Raw genomic sequence first — 5,743 nt, forward strand, 5'->3', positions numbered from 1 at the left:
GAATGCATTATTCATATGCTCAGAAGTTCATGTAAAGCTAAGAAAGGTTAATGAAGATTTCTATCAGGATCTATCTCCTGACAAACATATGATTGCTTGGATTTAACCTGCAAGGGAAGTGGTAGAAACCTCATCATCTGAGCTATCAAGACTTCATGAACAGCAGGTTAAAAGGCACTCTACGGATCCATTTTTCATGGATCAATTGGGGTAGTGGTTATGGATTTCATGATATAAAATCAGTCATCCAAATCCCTATTTTTTGTTTGCCAGAGGGCAAGACAAGAAAGTGCAGCCAAAGGAAAAACTTTAATCATTTCGACTGGTCTTGTTACATAAATATTCATATGATATGGAATGGGATTAGTAGCCTATGTCAACCTTGATCTTTTGTATCCTACAAAATTTCTGAAAACCTTTGTTACAAAAAAAAAAAAAAACCCTTTGTTACAAAGTGTCACTATGTATGTTTTCCAATTTGGAAATCAGTGGAAAGGAAATAACTTTTAATTATCTTTGAACTGGGCAGCTTAAAAGTTAAACCTAGTATACAGAAAATCCTTTTTTAGTTTTTTGAAAAACTAGGCAGCCCTTTTCCAAGCCAATATAAAACCTTTTTCATTGGAAATTCCTTTCAAATTCAGTGGCGTATGAAGCCTGGGCTCTCCAGAAATGGATGTCAAGCTGAGGTTGTTTTTTTTTTTTTTTTTTTTTTTTTTTTTTTTTTTTTTTAGGATCAACAGGTTAGTTTATCACTGGCTACTGCATAGGTCCCCTAGTGTGCCAAGGTCAACATCTATGCAATATAGTTGTACTGGTTTGGATTTTCTTTATCTCTTTCCATGTAGTCCCAGTCAATTAAGGATTCTATTATTTTCTTAAGATCAACAGGCTTTACTGGGAATTTCAATTGGTTGTACACTTTTGAAACAAGCAAATTGTGACTAAATGTCTTTCTCATCTTCATAATTTGAACAATTGCAGCATCAGTTTGATATTGTCTGTCTTGAAATACTCTTTCTGTAGTACTTGCTTGTTCCTCAACCGTCTCTTTCATCTGGATTTGATTGATCTTTATCCTGAAAAGTTTGTGTTTGAAATCATCATTACAAATGAACTTGTCACCATCTTCTATATCTTTGTCCTTTGGAATTTTTGCCAGGCTTCTCCACAGGCTAATGTCTGCAATGTTCTCCTTAACTCTCCATCCTCGACTCCAGTAGCCTGTTTGATCTTTTCTAAACTGAACTCATCTCCCTCATTAAACATTAGCAGCACCAGTGTTTGAAAGAGAGAGACCTGGAGTTCTTTTTTGCCCTCTTTAAACTCTGCTTTTAGTACACAGTGTCCTAGGGTTGACTGCCACTGAAGTTTCCTGCCACTGTGTTTACCTAAGTAAAATGTCTTAAAAATCTTCTGAAGCTTTACCATCTCTGGTGGTAAATGGACTTCCATAGGTACATATTTTGGCCAATAACCCATTGTCAGAATATTCACAGTTAATTCAATATTTCCAGGTACATTCTGGTTCTGCATATACTGTTTGAACTGAATCATGATGTCTTTAGAAAGCTCCATGTATTTAAACATCCCTTCAAGCTTGCTGGTGAAAGCAGCTCCACATTCACGTTTGTGTTTGGACAGCATTGATTTTTCAGCATCTACAGATGCACTCTTCCCAACTAACAGACGCTTGGCTAAATCTTTCTTATAGAAGGCCTCAAAAACATCCTTGCCATAGATAAATCTGAATGTGATCATAATTTTATCCAACATGTTCTCAAGTTCTTCATCTGTAGCTTCTTTGTTGCCTGCATGAAGCTTTGAATCTACATACTTGGCTATAAGTTCAGCAGGTTTATTTGGTCTCTTGTTAAAGAATGTTTCAAATGCTTTTTTTCATGGCATTGATAAACTTTTCATTCTTCAGAAAGCAGATATTGATTATATGATCAACCTTATCTTTAAAATCTAGCAATTCTTGAACCATGGTTTTATCTTTTTCAGGATTAATCACAATAGTGCTGCCAAATGCCTTGATGTACTCAATCCACTGTTGCAAGAGAACCTGAACCCCACCTCGAACTCTACTGAAGAGCTGGTACAGGAGAGACAAATCTTGAATTCAGTTTTCATCAAGAAGGTTATTAAACCTTTCTGAAGAATTGCTGTTAAGTGTTCCCCTAGAACCAGAGGCATCACAATACCAGATTTCAGGACATACTACAGGGCAGTTGTAATCAAAACAGCATGGTACTGGTACAGAAACAGATGGATAGACCAATGGAACAGAATTGAAACACCAGAAATCAATCCAAACATCTACAGCCAACTTACATTTGATCAAGGATCTAAAACCAATTCCTGGAGAAAAGACAGTCTATTCAAAAATGGTGCTGGGAAAACTGGATTTCCACATGCAGAAGCATGAAGCAAGACCCCTACCTTACACCTTATACAAGAATCCCCTCAACATAGATTAAAAATCTAAATCTACAACCCGATACCATCAAATTATTAGAGAGCATCGGAGAAACCCTACAAGATATAGGCAGAGGCAAAGACTTCTTGGAAAAGACCCCAGAGGTACAGGCAGTCAAAGCCAAAATTAACAGTTTGGATTACATCCAATATAGAAGTTTCTGTATTGCAAAAGAAACAGTCAGGAAAGTGAAGAGGCAACCAACAGAATCAGGAAAAATATTTGCAAACTATGCAACAGATAAAGGGTTAATAACCAGAATCTACAAAGAGATCAGGAAACTCCACAACAACAAAACAAACAACCCACTTAAGTGATGGGCCAAGGACCTCAATAGACATTGTTCAAAAGAGGAAATCCAAATGGCCAACAGGCACATGAAAAAATGTTCAGGATCACTAGCAATCAGGGAAATGCAAATCAAAACCACAATGAGGTTTCACCTCACCCCAGTTAGAATGGCTCACATACATAAATCTACCAACAATAGATGCTGGAAAGGATGTGGGGAAAAAGGGACACTAACCCACTGTTGGTGGGAATGCAAACTGGTAAAGCCACTATGGAAGTCAGTCTGGAGATTCCTCAGAAACCTGAATATAACCCTACCATACAACCCAGCCATCCCACTCCTTAGAATTTACCCAAAGGAAATGAAATTGGCAAATAAGAGAGCAGTCTACACCTCAATGTTTATTGCAGCTCAATTTACAATAGCTAAGACCTAGAATCAACCTAAATGCCCATCAACAGTAGACAGATAAAGAAATTATGGGATATGTACTCTATAGAATACTATACAATCCAGTGCCATGGCTCACTAGGCTAATCCTCTGCCTGCAGCACTGGTACACTGGGTTTTAGTCCCGTTTGGGGTGCCGGGTCTGTCCAGGTTGCTCCTCTTCCACTCCAGCTCTCTGCTGTGGCCTGGGAAGGCAGTGGAGGATGGCCCAAGTGCTTGGGCCCTGCACCTGCATGGGAGACCAGGAAGAAGCACCTGGCTCCTGGCTTCATATAGGCACAGCGTGTCAGCCGTAGCGGCCGTTTGGGGAGTGAGCCAGAGAAGAAAGACCTTTCTCTCTGTCTCTCACTGTCTAAATCCACCTGTCAAAAAAATAATATTATACTGCAGTAAAAAAAAAATCTGGTAATTTGCAACAAAATGGAGGAATATGGAAAACATCATGCTGAGTGAATTAAGCCAGACCCAAAGGGACAAATAGTATATTCTCTCTGATTGGTGACATTAACTGAGCACCTAAAATAAAACTTGAAGTGAAAAGGACACTATGAGAAACAATGACTTGATCAGCCCTTGTCCTGACTGTCGAAGGAGAACTTACTACTTTATTCTTTTAGTATTTTTTGTTCTACTTAATACCATTGGTTGAACTCTTTAATTAACACACAATTGAATTTAACTGAAAAGTGATCCCTGTTAAATATAAGAGTGGGAATAAGAGAGGGAGGAGATGTACAGTTCAGCACATGCTCAATCGGACTTACCCCTAATGGGAGAGTTAGAAACGTGCCAGGGAATTCCAATTCAATTCCATCATGGTGGCATGTACCAATGCCATCTCACTAGTCCAAGTGATCAGTTTCAGTTCAAAATTGATCATAATGATAGTATTAAGAATCAAAGGGATCACATAAATGAGACTAGTGTCTGCTAACATTAACTGAAAGAATTAAAAAGGGGAGAATCATCCAACATGGGAAGTGGGATACACAGCAGACTCAAAGAATGGCAGATGTCCTAAACAGCATTCTAGCCTCAAAATCTGCCCTTAAGGCATTTGGCTAAAGGCATGGGCTAAAAATCCCATGAGAGTATTTCAAGTATGGAAAGCCAAGACACTGTGGCAAAAAAAAAAAAAAATGACCTAAATGAAAGATCACTGCGAGTGAGATCCCAGTGGAAAGAATGGTCCATCAAAGAAGGAGGTACCTTTCTCTGAAGGGAGTAGAGAACTTCCACTTTGACTATGGCCTTGTCTACATATGATCAGAGTTGGTGAACTCAAGAGACTTCCATAGCTTTGGAAGCTCATGACAAAAGCCTTGGGTGATTACTGATGTTATCAATAAAAGTGTCAGTTGTTGAAACAGGAGTCACTGTGCACTGACTCCTCATGTAGGATCTCTGTCCTTAATGTGTTGTACTATGTGAATTAATGGTAAAACTACTACTCAATTAGTACTTTATACTTTGTGTTTCTGTGTGGGTGCAAACTGTTGAAATCTTTACTTAATATATGCTAAATTGATCATCTGTGTATAAAGATAATTGAAAATGAATCTTGCTGTGAATGGGATGGGAGACAGAGTGGGAGATGGGATGGTTGTGGTGGGCAGGAGGTTATGGGGGGAAAAGCCACTATAATTCAAAAATTGTATTTTGGAAATTTAAATTTATTAAATAAAAATTTAAAAACAACAATTTGTTCTCCCCTTATTTTAAAATTAGGATAGATGTATTTTTTAAGAACTGACTTTTAGATTTACTTATGATTCTAATATTTTCTGGGTTCTACTTTATTAAAATTTTTATTTGACTTTTTAAATTTTTCATATTTACTTTTTGTGTTTTAATTGTTGAGTTGTTTCCATAGTAAATTTATGATGAGTTTCTGTATGTAGACATTTGATGCAATGCATTGTTTTTACTAAGTGCTTTAGAAACAATTCGGAGATAATTTTAAGCCATGTTTTCAACTGGTGTTCATGCAGCATGGGCATGTCTGTGCACAAGCACAGTGTTGAAAAAACACAAGCTGGGAGAACTGAATCTAGGCCTGGTTCTGCCTTAGGGAATGGCAGTTTAGTGGGACTCATCTCTGAAACTCTACAGGAAAAGAAGTGTACTGGAAGGTTTAAACATGTGAGTGAATAGTCCAGGGTCTTGTAGAGGAGCCCAGAGCTCATAATTGGAGTGTTCATGCTGGGATCAGGGGCAAGACTGGGGATGGACCCTCCACATTCAGATGGCAGAGCTGGTATGGACAGTGCCAGGCAGTGAATGGGCATTTGGCTAGTGTAATAGCATACCCAAGTACCCTGAGTGGCTCATGGTGTTCAGTGTAAGTCTCTGATCTCTGTCCACCCTGGCTCTAGACCTGTACGTGTGGAGCATTATACAGGCTTGAGTTCTATGCCCAGACTGACACTCCAGGGCACTCGATGATTGCTGGAACACTGGCCCTACCTAACAGAATTCAGCTTCCAGTATTAATCCTCAAGGTCTAGAAAATGAGTACA

General features: G+C 38.5%; 1 pseudogene; it reads right to left on the reverse strand.

The window, feature by feature from the left end:
- Positions 1 to 713: 713 nt before the first annotated feature.
- On the reverse strand, positions 714 to 2,378 carry LOC138846866 (cullin-4B pseudogene; annotated as a pseudogene).
- Positions 2,379 to 5,743: the final 3,365 nt, after the last annotated feature.

The sequence above is a fragment of the Oryctolagus cuniculus genome, chromosome 19, assembly GCF_964237555.1.
Source record: "Oryctolagus cuniculus chromosome 19, mOryCun1.1, whole genome shotgun sequence".
Classification (NCBI taxonomy): domain Eukaryota; kingdom Metazoa; phylum Chordata; class Mammalia; order Lagomorpha; family Leporidae; genus Oryctolagus; species Oryctolagus cuniculus.